Below are 15703 nucleotides of genomic sequence, written 5' to 3' on the forward strand. Positions count from 1 at the left end.
ATTTTTACATTGAGCTTGATGCATTTTATATTGTATTGTGAATGATTGTATCATTATGAAACTTTTAGGGCCTTACGGCAAAATAAAGTATATACAACCATAGCCCTTGATATATTTCTAAAACACTTCAGCACAGAGCTAAGCACATGGTCAAATTTAACTCATAAGTAACTCTAGTTATTTGAAGTTTGTTTTATGTAAGTGAAATTCTTTCACTACATATGCTGGCTTTCACTGTAGTCAAAAATGTGTGAAACATGACAGTAATTTATACATACACTAATTCATATATTATACTTACTTTTAAGATTCACACATACATCTCAATATGCAGCATAATACACCTTAATGCATTTCAACAGTTGCCGAATTAATCATGTTTAAGCCTGATTTTTTTAGATGCCCTCCTGGGATACTCCTTCATAAATGTGATGCATCATGCAACATTCCATCTTGCAAAATCCCTTTACGTTTGCAATGTATCTCTCTATCATAGCTTTATCATATGGACATTACAAAGGACATTGAGAAATGGTTTAGGGTATGTTTCACTCTGTCACCAATCTGTACACATTCCTGTCTGTGATTCAATACAAGTTGTATGTATTTCACTATCATTTATAAAAAAAAAATATCTGGCTTACACACACACCTTTGTGAAGGAGTGAGACATCATGCTGATCGGTTACTTTTAACATATATGAAACAAGATTTCTGATGCAAAACACAATTTGGAAATGTTTTGATTCCAAAATGCTATTAACCCCTTCTGTGCTCCCGTCGGCCATTGGCCGACTGTAGCACTCCCTCCCCAGTGCTGCCACCCAATAGACCTGCCCACCCAATAGAACGCCCATACCAAGGCGGAATTGCGGCAGCGGTTAAGGCCTTAATAGTGATGCCACTAGTCACCAGTCATTTTGGATCACATGCTCACTCATGTTTGTGTGGAATCCCAACTTACCATTGTGACGTTTGGTACATTGACTGTATCTTAAGTGTCCAGTATGCAATGTCACATGTAAATGGGCTACCATTACATCATCCACAATAGCGAAGGAACTTCACACCTGACACATTAAACACTTATGACCTGTTTGATACAATTGTCCCTCATGACATCAAAAAACATGAATTTTATGTGGAGTGTAGGCAGCCATGTGTCTGCTCAGAACAGTCCATTGATTGTGAACAGGAATCAGGTGGGATACTGACCAACAAATTAATAGACAAAGCATATCATCATACACATAGTGTGAACATGGGTCGCCCTTAATGTCGATGTCAAAAATCTTGGGTATAACAAAATATTAGTCATATACCATGTGAAACTTTGGTAAAAACGTACCCCTTGTTGCGGCTGTTGGGCCATATACTGCCCATCAAACTCTGGAGAGGCCATAGCAAGAATCGGCGCCATTAGGGGGGTCAGGGTGCTGCGCACGTGCCTCTCACATTGGGATGATTGCTCGAGCTGGATTTCAGCCGACTTTCGTATCCAGCGTATTAGAACGGAGAGCCATTTGTTGATCTTCCTGGTGATGGCCTTTCATATTTCCTGCTTCTGATGGACTTTGACCTATATGCTTACAAACAATGACAGGAAAACAAATAGTTTTGTGGTATCGCAGGGATTCTGCTCGTACACAGAACTGTGCATAGAGACTTGGAACCTCAGAGAATGAGGGTGTGCCAAAACTCACCTTAGTAGCCAAAATCCCCTACCAGACTAGCAATCAGTGTCTCATTGGTCCTTCCATACAACCAATGATTAGAAAACCCAGAACATGGAACTTAGAATACCTCAGGCAATGTGGAACACATGAACACTCTTTTGGTATACACTGATACTAATCCAAAATAACCCTGGGCGAAGCACTACGCTACGCTCCCGTAGTTTGCGAAGTTTGCACAACTTCGCACTACACGAGCTGCACGTAGCACAGTGCGAACATGCGTAGCGCAGCATAGCGTAGTGCAGTGGTCATTTTTTGCTTGTTTGCGTTCCTCAACGTCATGTTCGCGACCGCGAGCAAGCGAAATGACATCCCGGCGAGACTCTCAACGCGGGGAGGTCAGGTTTCTCATTGCGAGTGGTCGTGCATGCTCGCGACCGCTCGCAATGAGACACTACCAGTTCGCGTTGAGAAAGCTGCCGCTCGAGTAAAAATCTACTCGAGCGGCAGAAAACTACAGCTCGCACTGTGTAAGATGCCGTTTTCAATGATTGCACAGTGCCGGATGCTTGTTCGCACTGTGCAATCATTGAAAATGCATCTTGCACAGTGCGAACATGCTACTACGCAGCTCGCGTAGTGCTACGTGAAGTTCGCGTAGTGCGAAGTGCAATTCGCGTAGCTTCGCGTAGCCCTACTTCGCGAACTACACCCAGGGTTAGTCCAAAACGGGGAGTAAATGAAGACATGTCCAAGTTTGAAATATTTATTTCTAATGCTGAGTTCTCAAGCGCAGTATCTTAGCTAATACATGCAGACATATTATAAGCAACAAGATTATCAGCATAGTTACTATTCCATAAAATAGAAAAGGAGAAAGCATGTTAAAAATGTTAAATGGAAATAGACTAGATTACCCCTAGATTTCACACTCCCTTGCTATTAGGTTATTTTGTATCTACAGAAGGTCTCTTGGGTTTACAAGGGTGGCCCCACACCTCTGGTCCTAGAAGAAATGGATCACATCATTTTCTACACCAGCTCTCTGCATGCAAATGTTCTCCAAAGTATGTTTTAGCATGCCTGCGCAGTGCATTATTAAATGTGCCATAATCAGGGGCGGCCACAGCTGCATATATGTTATCTCTAGAACGTGCGCTGATCAGACCGAACAACAGCCACTGTGTTGAAATAACCTTGAAGGCCTCGGCACTCACTGTTCAGACAAAGCTTACCAAGCCAAGCTGCTAGTATAGAAAAACATATTATTCTCGTGTGAAGCAAAACAGTCCTCTAGACTCTAAACATTTGGAAGAATGTGTATCATGTGCAAAGGCAGCAGAAAGGGAAAATGGCATTTAAATTTCTAATAAGCTCATGCTAACTTAACACAGGGTAAATGCAAGGCCCAACCCCCATGACAGTGGCTTTTTGTTTGGCTGTATTGATATAACAAAATATGTTCTACATCTATAACTAGCATACCAAATAAATTAGCATACATGTGTATTGTCAGATGCTGACCAAAAGCACTATCCTAATACACATGTTTATAGTGTGTAGTGACCTGCTGCTTACCCTCATCCCATGTCATTATCTAAACTCACCAATCCAGGCCTGCCACATCATCTAGCCCAAGGGGCTCCTACATATTCTCCAATGTGACCTACATCTGATCAGTGCAAAAAATTGTGAACTACTAAATGCCAAACATATTTACTTATGACACAGCAAATAGTGGCCTCTGTGAGTAAGGGCCTACAGTTTATGCATGGCACACTTTGAAACTGACTAAAATGAAATGAGTTGTTAGCTCAAGAAGTTAGGCAACTCTCACCTTCAGCTGTTGTCAATTAGCATTCAGGGTGAATTTTAAAGCACACCTCAACATTTGAACATTGAAGGATATTTGTTTAGGACAGATGGACCTCCATGCTTCAGGTGTTTGACCCTGTGACTCAGTCCCAGCCTGACCTATTTTCCAGAATACGCACTGCTCATTGTCAGGACCTATTATCTGCAGCCTGATGATCATGAGGTCACATGAACACTGCAGAACCAACAATTGATGGACAGCATGTAGAACAATGTCATAAGTTCACCCCAGTACAGAGATCTGGACCTAAATCCATTGTTTTTTTTGCTAACCATGAAATTCCAATATGAGCACAACTAAATGCAAATCAGTCTTGACCCTGTGCCCAATGGGAACAGTCTAGCCCGAACTGCTTGGCCAGGTTCTCCCTGGGCTAGAAACAAGCATTCTAGGACCTGTTTCTGGGTTTCACCCCTCTTCAACCAGGATAGCTTGTTGAGCTGGGACGATACCTATATCGGACTTTCATTGCACCGCTTGCTCCTTTATTGTGCCCTCTGGGCTGTTTTTCCTATGATGTCACCTTGAAAAACCAATAAAAAAAATTTACAAAAAAATATAAAAAAATAAACCAGGATAGCTTGACTCCAGTAGCATAGGGAGCATGGGGCCCATGTCTGGGCAAACTCGTCCCACTCGGGGTGACAAATGCAAAAACAACAATTGATGGACAGAAAGCAGAACAAGGTCATACATTCAACCAGTACAGAGATCTGGGCCTAAATCCATTGTGTTTTTGCTCGCCTTCCAGTTTGAACCCAGCCACATGCAAATCAGTCTTGACCCTGTGCCAAATGGGAACAGTCCAGCCCGAACTACCAGGCAAGGTCCTCCCTGGACTGGAAACAAGCATCCTAGAACTGGTTTTGTAGTTTTACCTCTAATCAGCCAGGATAGCTTGACTTCAGTGGCATGGAGAGCACAGAATCCAACTCTAGCCATACACGTCCTACTCAAAGTGACAAATGCAAAAACAACAATTGATGGAGAGAATGTAGAACAATGTCATATATTCACCCCAGTACAGAGAACTGGGCCTGAATCCATTGATTATTTTGCTCACCATGCCATTCCAGTTCGAACCCAGCCATACGCAAATCAGTCTTGACCCTGTACCCAATGGGAACAGCCCTGCCCGAACTTCCAGGCCAGGTCCTCCCTGGACTGGAAACAAGCATCCTAGAACCGGTTTTGGAGTTTCACTGCTCATCAGCTAGAATAGCTTGACTCCAGTGGCATGGAGAGCACAGGACCCACGTCTGGGCATACCCGTCCTACTCGGGGTAATGAATGCAAAAATAACAATTGATGGAGAGAATGTCGAACAATGTCATACATTCACCCCAGTACAGAGTTCTGGGCCAAAATCCATCGTTTTATTGCTCACCATGCCATTCCATTTTGTACCCAGCCATATGCAAATAAATCTTGGCCTTGTGCCCAATAAGAACAGTTCAGCCAGAACTGCCTGGCCAGGTCCTCCCTAGACTGGAAAAAAGCATCCTAGGACCGGTTTCAGATTTCACCCCTCATCATCCAGGATTCCTTGACTCCAGTGGCATGGAGAGCACGGGTCCCACGCCTGGGCATACCCATCCCACTCGGCGTGGCAAATGCACAAAACAACAATTGATGGACAGAATGCAGAACAATGTCATACATTCACCCCAGTACAGAGATATTGGCCAAAATCCATTGTTTTTTTGCTAACTATGCCATTCCAGTTTAAATCCAGCCATATGCAAATCGGTCTTGACCCTGTGCCCAATCTGAACAGTTCAGCCCGAACTGCCAGTCCAGGTCCTCCCTACACTGGAAAGAAGCACCCTAGGACTGTTTTTGGGGTTTCACACCTCATCAGCGAGGATAGCTTGACTGTAGAGGCATGGAGAGCACAGGATCCAAGTCTGGGCATACCGTCCCACTCTTGGTGACAGATGCAAATACAACAATTGATGGACAGAATGCATAACAATGTCATAAATTCACCACAGTACAGACATCTGGGCCAAAATCCATCGTTATTTTGCTAACCATGCCATTCCAGTTTGAACCCAGCCATATGCAAATCAGTCTTGACCCTGTGCCCAATTTGATCAGTCCAGCCCGAACTGCCTTTCCAGGCCCTCCCTGGAATGGAAACAAGCATCCTAGGACCAGTTTAGGGGTTCACCCCTCATCAACCAGGCTAGCTTGACTTCAGTGGCATGGAGACCATGGGACCCATGTCAGGGCATACCTGTCCCACTACGGGTAACAAATGCAAAAACAACAATTGATAGACAGAATGGTATAAATCCATTGTTTTTTAGCTCACCATGTAATTTCAGTTTGACCTCATCCATATGCAAATCAGTCTTGATCCATGGGAACAACCCAGCCCGAATTGTCAGGCCAGGTTCTGCCTGACCTGGAAAACAGCATCCTAGGACCAGTTTCGTAGTTTCACCCCTCATCAGACAGCATAGCTTGACTCCAGTGGCATGGAGAGCACAGAATCCAGGTCCGGGCACACATGTCCCACTAAGGGTGACAAATGCAACAACAACAATTGATGGACAGACTGCAGAACAATGTCATATATTCACCCCAGTACAGAGATCTGGGCCTAACTCCATCTTTTTTTTGCTAAACATGCCATTCCAGTTAGAACCTAGCCATATGCAAATAAGTCTTGATCCTGTACCCAATGGGAACAGTCCAGACCGAACTGCCAGGGCAGGTCCTCCATGGACTGTAAACAAGCATCCTAGGACCGGTTTCTGGGTTTCACTCCTCATCAACCAGGATAGTTTGACTCCAGTGGTAAGTCAGTGCATACCCTTCCCACTCTGGGTGACAAATGCAAAAACAACAATTGATGTACAAAATGCTGTACAATGTCATACATTCACCCCAGTACAGAGATCTGTGCCTCAATCCATTTTTTATTTGCTCACCATGCCACTCCTTTTTTAACCCAGCCATATGCAAATCAGTATTGACCCTGTGCCCAATGGGAACAGTCCAGCCCGAACAGCCAGGCCAGTTCCTCCCTAGACTGGAAAAAGGAATCCTAGGACCTGTTTCGGGGTTTTACACTTCATTAGCCAACATAGATTGACTTTGTTTGCATGGAGAGCCAAGGACACACGTCTGACCATACCCGCCCCACTCAGTGTGACGAATGCAAAAACAACAAAACAATAATTGATGGAGAGATAGCAGAACAATAACATATATTTATCCCTGTACAAAGATATGGGCCTAAAATAAATCCATCGTTTTTTTGCTCACTATGCCATTCCAGGTTGTACCCAGGCATATGGCCCTGTGCCCAGAGGGAACAGTCCAGTCTGAACTGCCAGATGAGGTCCTCCCTGGACTGGAAAAAGCATCCTAGGACCGGTTTCGGGGCTTCACCCCTCATCAGCCAGGATAGCTTGACTCCAGTAGCGTGTAGTGCACAGGGACCAGGTCTGGGCATACATGCCCCCTTGGGGTGACAAATACAAAAACAACAATTGATGGACAGAATACAGAACAATGTCAAACATTCACTCCAGTTCAGAGATCTGGGCCTAAATCCATCATTTTTTTGCTCACCATGCATTTCAGTTGTACCCCAGCCATATTCAAATCAGTTTTGACCTTTTACCCAATGGGAGCAGTCCAGCCCTAACTACCAGGTCAGGTCTCACCCCTCAACAACCAGGATAGCTTAACTCTAGTGGCAAGGAGACCATGGAACCCACGATAGGGCATACCCATCCCACTCGGGGTGACAAAGGCAAAAAGTAACAATTGATGGGTAGAATGCAGAAAAATGTCATACATTCACTCCAGTACCGAGATCTGGGCCTAAATCCATTGTTTTTTTGCTCGCCATTCCAGTATGAACCCAACCACATTCAAATCAGTCTTGACCCTGTGCCCAGTGGGAACAGTCCAATCCGAACTGCCAGGCCAGGTCCTCTCTTGACAAGAAACAAGCATCCTATGACTGGTTTTGTAGTTTCACACCTTGTCAGCCAGGATAGCTTGATTCTAGTGGCATGGTCCCCTCTGGTCTAGAAACAGGCATCCATTGACGGGTTGCTGGGTTTCACCCCTTATCAGCCAGGATAGTGTGATTCCAGTGGCATGGAGAGCACAAGACCCGCATCTGGGCATACCCGTCCCACTCGGGGTGACACATGTATAAACAACAATTGATGGACAAAATGCAGAACAATGTCATACATTCACCCCAGTACGGAGATCAGGGCCAAAATTGATTTGTTTTTTTTGATTTTCATACCATTCCAGTTTGACACCAGCCATATGCAAATAGTCTTGACCCTGTGCCCAATGGGAACAGTCCAGCCCGAACTGCCAGGCCAGGTCCTCCCTGGAATGGAAAAAGGCATCCTAGGACCTGTTTTGGGGTTTCAACCCTCATTAGCCATGATAGCTTGACTCCAGTGGCAAGGAGAGCACGGGACCCATGTCTGGGCATACCCGTCATACTCGCGGTGACAAATACAAAAACATCAATTAATGGACAGAATTTAGAACAATGTGATACATTCACCCCATGTAGAGAGATCTGGGCATAAATCCATAATTTTCTTGCTCACCATGCCATTCCATTTTGAACCCAGCCCTGTGCAAATCAGTCTTGACCCTGTGCCCTGCGGGAACAGTCCAGCCCGAACTGCCATGCCACGTACTCGGTGTACTGGAAAAATCATCCTTTGACCAGTTTCAGGTTTTGATCCCTCATCAGTCATAATGGCTTGACTCCAGTGGCATGGAGAGCACAGGATCCAGGTCTGGACATACACGTCCCACTTGGGGTGACAAATGCAAAAACAACAATTGATGGACAGAATTCAGAACAATGTCATACATTCACCCCAGTTCAGCGATCTGGGCCTAAATCCATTGTTTTATTGCTCACCATGCCATTCCAGTTTGAACCCAGCCACATGCAAATCAGTCTTGATTCTGTGCCCAATGGGAACAGTCCAGCCCGAACTTCCAGGCCAGGTTCTCGCTGGACTCGCAATAAGCATCGTATGACCGGTTTTGGGTTTTTACTTCTCATCAGGCAGGATAGGCTTTACTCCAGTGGCATGGAGAGCACGAGATCCACGTCTGGGCATACCCGCCCCACTTGGGGTCACAAATGCAAAAACAGCAATTGATGGACAGAATGAGTAACAATGTCATACATTCACCCCAGTACAGAAATCTGGGCCTAAATCCATCATTTTTTGGCTCATCATACCTTTCCAATTTGACACCAGCCATATGTAGATCAGTCTTGACCCTGTACCCCATGGGAACAGTCCAGCCCGAGGTCCTCCCTGGACTGGAAAAAACATCCTAGGACTGTTTTGGGGGTTTCACCCCTCACCAGCTAGGATAGAATGACTCTAGTGGCATGGAGAGCACAGGATCCATGTCTGGGCATACCCGTCCGACTCTGGGTGACAAATGCAAAAACAACAATTAATGGACACAATGCAGAACAATGTCATACTTTCATCCCCAGTATTGACATCTGGGCCTAAGTCCATCGTTTTTTTGCTCACCATGCCATTCCATTTTTAAACCAGCCATATGCAAGTCAGTCTTGACCCTGTGCCCAATGGGTATAGTCCAGCACAAACTTTCAGGTCAGGTCCTCCCTGGACTGGAAAAATCATCCTTGGAACGGTCTCAGGGTTTCACCCCTCATCAGCCAGGATAGATTGACTCCAGTGGCATGGAGAGCACAGGATCCAGGTCTGGGAATACACGTCCCACTTGGGGTGACAAATGCAAAGAAAACACAATTAATGGAAAGAATGTAGTCCAATATCATACATTCACCCCAGTTCAGAGATCCGGGCCTAAATCTATCCTTTTTTTGTTCACCATGACATTCCAGTTTGAACTCAGCCATATGCAAATCAGTCTTGACCCTGTACCCAAAGAGAACAGTCCAGCCCAATCTGCCAGGCCTCTTCCTCCCTGGACTGGAAACAAGCATCCTAGGACCAGTTTCGGTGTTTCACCTCTCATCAGCCTTCATAGCTAGACTCCAGTGCCATGGGGACCATAAGACCCACGTCAGGGTATACCGGTCACATTAGGGGTGACAAATGCAAAAACAACAATAAATTGAGAGAATGCAGTAATAGTCATATATTCACCCCAGTACCGAGATCTACGCCTACATCCATTGTGTTTGTTTTGCTCAACATGCCATTCTGGTTTGAACAGACTCACATGCAAATCAGTCTTGACAATGTGCCAATGGGAACAGTCCAGCCTGAACTGCCAGACCAGGTCCTCCCTAAACTCGCAACAAACATCCTATGACCAGTTTTGGGATTACACCCCTTATCAGCGAGGATAGCTTGACTCCAGTAGCATGGAGAGCACAAGACCCACGTCTGGACATACCGGTCCCACTCGGGGGGACAAATGAAAAAACAGCAATTGATGGAGAGAATGAGGAACAATGCCATACATTCACCCCAGTACAGAAATATGGAACTAAATCCATCAGTTTTTGCTCATCATACCATTCCAGTTTGACACCAGCCATATGCAAATCAGTCTTGACCCTGTGCCTCATGGGAACAGTCCAGCCCGAACTGCCAGGCCAGGTCCTCCGTGGACTAGTAACAAGCATCCTATGACAGGTTTTGGGGTTTCACCCCTCATCAGCCAGGACAGCTTGACTCCAGTAGCTTGGACAGCACAAGACCCGCGTTTGGGCATACCCATCCCACTTGGATGACTAATGCAAAACCCACAATTAATGGACAGAATGTAAAACAATGTCATAAATTCACCCCAGGTACAGAGATATGGGCCTAAGTCCATCGTTTTTTTGCTCACCAAGCTATTCCATTTTGAACACAGCCAGTTGCAAATCAGTCTTGACACTGTGCCCAATGAGAATAGTCCAGCCCGAAATGCCAAGCCAGGTACTCCCTGGATAGGAAAAAAGGCATCCTAGGATCGTTTTCAGGGATTCATCCTTCATCAGCCAGGATAGCTTTACTCCAGTGGCAGGTCCCACGTCAGGGCATACACGTCCCACGTGACAATTGCAAAAACCACAATTAATGGACAGAGTGTAGAACAATGTCATGTACAGAGATCTAGGCCTAATTCCATAGATGTGTTGCCCACCATCCCATTCCAGTTTGAACCCAGCCAAATGCAGATCAGTCTTTTTTTTTGTTTTTGTTTTTTAAACCTTTATTGACATCAAAAGGAAAGACAATTCGAGGCCTACAACCAAGCCGGCCGGCCGCCATGTGCAAAATAATCAGGAGTCACCAGGCAAATATCACATAATCAATCAGTACAAAGCAGAGGCCGTACAATCGTAGAAGGGGAGAGGAGATAAGAAACCAAAGGGCTAAAACACAGGAGTAAATAAGGCTTAATTTTATAATATGGGGAGAAGGCATATGACAGGCTCACTTGCAATCCGGAGGTATCCGGTATCCCAAACCAACCTCAACATTAATAAGGGGGCATGGGACAAATTATCGGGGGAACGATACAATGCATTCAAGAAATCAGGATGTCCGAGACACAGTCAGCCCCTGAGCATTATCCTCGTAACATGCCCGCCACCCAAGACACTACCAAGCCAGAGCAGAGGGAACGGAAAAACAATGCATCAAAACCAGCCCGTCATAGTAACCTCTGGGACACAGGAAGGGAAAAGGGGGGGGGGGGACAAAGTGGGGAAGGGGAAGAGGAAGGGAAAGGAAAACGGAGAGAAGACTAAATAAAACAAAAAAAAAGAATAAAAAAAAAAATATATGAAAAACGAAAGGAAGAGGACACGCCAACACAGGCCCCCCGTGGCGGGAAGACAGGAGACAAAAGGAGTAGCGGCCCAAGTGGGGTTATGGCGATCGGGGAGAAAGACAGCCGAAACATAACAGGAGGAATAACGACGCCACACCCCCCACCCGAAACACACCATAGGAGGTCGGGACAGACGCGGCCTCGTGAAAAAGAGATACAAAAGGGCCATAGAACCAGAAAACAAACAAAAATAGAGCCCAACCCACCCATCCCACCCTGCACCCCTGTAGAAGGCTATGGCCCACCCTTCAAACAGCGTGCCTGTCGCCCTAAACCAGAACCCGAAATATAGCGAGAAGTAAGAAAGAAGAAAGAGACAAAAAGGCAACAAAAGCGGAAAAAATAAGACAGGAGGGAGGAGCAGAAGAACTATAATCCGAACGGGCGGCCGCAGCCCTCCGCCCAACCAGAGAAGCACAGTCAAAAACAGATCAGGACGACACCCCATCACGTGCCACAAAACATGAGGAAAAGGGGACCTCCCACCTTTCTACGAGTAGAAACAATTATGCTACCAAGTCGTATACCGGGAATCAAACAGAAGTCGTACACTTCACCCCCAAACTTTTCGAGCGATAAACCCCACCCAGCACATGGCAATGTAAAACCACATACTAAATACGAAATCAGCATATAATCGAGTGGAATGGTGACTAGCATAGTTACGTGGGGGGTAGATAAATCCACAAGGGAGCAATAGTCTAAACAGAAAATATAGATGCATCAAAGATCGCAACACGAACAATGAAAAACAGGAGTTCAGTTGCGCCACTGGAGCGGGCGATGTGGCCCCAATTATAGACACAGGCAAAGTCATCGAAGCAGGCACAGGAAGTAGTCCACCAATAGTTTCAGGCAACAATGTCAAACAGGGTCGCTGTACAGCATCCAGGTCCCCGGGGTCCGAACCTTGAGAAGCAGGGCGCCCCAAAGTCACCGACACACTACACGATCTTCGATCAGTGGCGGAGATAGCAGATCAGTCTTGACCCTGTGTCCCAAGGGAACAGTCCAGCCCGAAATACCAGGCCAGTTCAACCCTGGACTGGAAAGAAGCATGGTAGTACCGGTTTCGGGGATTCAGTACTTGTTTCGAGAAGCGGTCTGGTGACTGGTACGCCCCGGGCCCATCCCGGGCGCCCAGCTGCGCGGGTGCATGCGCCTAGGGCGCCCACATCTGCGGCCGGCTTGCTAGGAAGGGTGAAACCCCTCCGGATTCAATCCGGAGAAAGAGGGCACACACGCTACCGGGACGCCAGGCCCCTGCTCAGGCAGGGGCCTGGCCTTCCCCGACAACCCCCTTAATGCTTTGGCCTTATTCTTCTGACTACAACCTCGGATCAGACGTGGCAACCTGCTGAATTTAAGCATATTACTAGGCGGAGGAAAATAAACTAACCAGGATTCCCCCAGTAACGGCGAGTAAAGAAGGAAGAGCCTAGCGCTGAATCCCCACTTGGCGGCGGGCGCTGGAAATGTGGCATACAGAAGACTGACTCCCCGGCATCGCTCAGGGGGCCGAAGTCCTTCTGATCAAGGCTCACCGCACGGACGGTGATACTCCAGTAGCGGCCCCTGGTGCGCTGGGATCGGGTCTTTTCAGAGTCGAGTTACTTGGAAATGCAGCCCAATGTGGGTGGTAAACTCTATCTAAGGCTAAATACAGGTGCAAGACCAAGAGCCAAGAAGTACCAAAGGGAAAGTTGACAAGAACTTTGAAGAGAGAGTTCAAGAGGGCGTGAAACCGTCGAGAGGTAAATGGGTGGGGTCCGTTCAGTCTGCCCAGAGAATTAAACATGGCAAGAAGGTTGGTGGCCCAGGAGTTCCGGCTCCCCTCCACGGGACCGGCGCCCGTCCCTACCCGGCTCCCACAGGGCAAATTTCCTCTGCGACGGTGAGCCTTTACCGGCTCTGAGTCGGCTGGGAAGGTTTCGGGTGGCAGGTGGCCGACTGGGGTGGACTGTTCTCAGTAAGCCCAGACCGCGCCGGGACGCTGGGCAGGGAGGCCCAGGCCAGGCGCCAGGGATATGCGGCGATGTCGGTTACCCACCTGACCAACCTTGAAACACGGACCAATGAGTCTAACACGTGCGCGAGTCGGCGGGACGAGTGAAACCCCATGGAGCAACGAAGGTGTGGGCCGGCGCGTGCCAGCTGAGGTGGGATCCTGCCACGCTTCCAGCGGTGGACGCACCACTGGCCCCTCTCGTCTGCTCTGCCGGAGAGGTGAAGAATGAGCATGCGTGATGAGACCCAAAAGATGGTGAACCATGCCTGGGCACGGCGAAGCCGGAGGAATCTCTGGTGGAGGTCCGTAGCGGTCCTGAAGTGCAAATCGGTCGTCCGACCTGGGTATAGGTGAGAAAGACTAATCGAACCATCTAGTAGCTGGTTGCCTCCGACATTTCCCTCAGGATAGCTGGCGCTTGGAGCCCCTAGTTTCATCTGGTAATGCGAATGATTAGAGGTCTTGGGGCCGAAAAGATCTTAACCTATTCTCAAACTTTAAATGGGTAAGAAGCCCGGCTCGCTGGCGCGGAGCCGGGCATGGAATGCAAGTGCTTTGTGGCCCACTTTTGTTAAGCAGAACTGGCACTGCTTGTTGAACCGAAAGCCGGGTTAAGGCACCCGATGCCGACGCTCATCAGACCCCAGAATAGGTGTTGGGAGACAGCAGGACGGAGGCCATGGAAGTCAGAATCCGCTAAGGAGTGTGTAACAACTAACCTGCCAAATCAACTAGCCCTGAAAACGGATGGAGCTGGAGCATTGGGCCCATACCTGGCCATCACTGGTGCTGAGAGCCGTGGGGGCTAAGCCGTGATGAGTAGGAGGGCCGCTGCGGTGGGCACAGAAGCCCAGGACGAGGGTCCGGGTGAAGTCACTGTAGGTGCAAATCTTGGTGGTAGTAGCAAATATTCAAATGAGAACTTTGAATGCCGAAGTGGAGAAGGGTTCGGTCAGTCGGTCCTTAGAGATTAGCGAGCACCACTCGGATGGGACGGGCGATGGCCTCTGTTGCCCTTGGCCGATCGAAAGGGAGTCGGGTTCAGATCCCCGAACCCGGGCTGGCAGAAATGGGCTGCCTCGCGGTGTTGAGTGCGGTAATGCAAACGATCCCGGCGAAGCCGGCTGGAGCCCCAGGGAGAGTTCTCATTTCCTTGTGAAGGGCAGGGCGCCCTGGAATGGGTTAATCCCGAGAGAGGGTCCGCACCTTGGAAAGCATTGCGGTTCTGGTGGCATCCGGTGAGCCCTTGCTGGTCCTTGAAAATCTGGGGGAGATGGTACAAATCTCACGCCGGGCCGTACCCATATCCACAGCAGGTCTCCAAGGTGAACAGACTCTGGCATGTTGGAACAATGTAGGTAAGGGAAGTAGGCAGGTCAGAGCTGTAACTTACGGACAAGGATTGACTCTAAGGGCTGGGTCGGACGGGCTAGATGTGCACCGCCGCTGGACGAGGTGCCTCCCTCCGGGGCGGTGCGACTCTGGATGTGAGCCGGGCCCTTCCTGTGGATCGCCCCAGCTGCGGTGGTCGCCTCTCCCCATGCACCCTCTCTGGGAGCGCGGGCCGCAGTTCTGTCTCGGCTGGCACCTAGCAGCTGACGTAGAACTGGTGCGGACCAGGGGAATTCGACTGTTTAATTAAAACAAAGAATCGCGAAGGCCCGAGGCTGGTGTTGACACAATGTGATTTCTTCCCAGTGCTCTGAATGTCAAAGTGGAGAAATTCAATGACGCGCAGGTAACAGTGGGAGAAACTATGACTCTCTTAAGTGACTCTCTTAACCTATTCTCGGTTGTAGAGGCCTTCACCTCCCAGTGGTAGTGCTAGTCTCTGAGTAGAGAAGTCTATAGAGACAGACCAAACAAGGATCTATCATGGCAGTGAGCGTGAAATGAACCCAATTCCAGTTGGGGTAGTTCCTGCAGAATAAAACCCCATTAAGATGGCATAAGGAGGTGCTGTCTTTCCCAGAAATCATTAACCTCCTCACCGAATTTGACAAACCAGCACCCGCTTTAAACAATGCAACAATCAACAACGATTCAGATCACGATATGGGCATTAGTTCACCCTCCGTAGCAGAAGAAGACACAACAGTAGACCTCAGAAAATCCATCGAGTTTGTGGCCTCCTCAGCCAAGAATGACACTGGTACAACAAACTTTGAAAATGTTCCAGATGTGTACGAGATCAGCAAAGATGTAATAACAAAGAAAAGTGCCTACACAAAAAAATCACCTATTGGAAATACCCAAACGAAAAGTATAAATGTGACTTGTGTGGAGACATATTGGGAA

The 15703-nt window shown here is 47.7% G+C and overlaps 1 pseudogene; it reads left to right on the forward strand.

Annotated features, from left to right (window-relative positions):
- The first annotated feature begins 12750 nt into the window (after positions 1-12750).
- Positions 12751-14747, forward strand: LOC144778272 (28S ribosomal RNA; annotated as a pseudogene).
- Positions 14748-15703: the final 956 nt, after the last annotated feature.

Source organism: Lissotriton helveticus, chromosome 1_1, assembly GCF_964261635.1.
Source record: "Lissotriton helveticus chromosome 1_1, aLisHel1.1, whole genome shotgun sequence".
Classification (NCBI taxonomy): domain Eukaryota; kingdom Metazoa; phylum Chordata; class Amphibia; order Caudata; family Salamandridae; genus Lissotriton; species Lissotriton helveticus.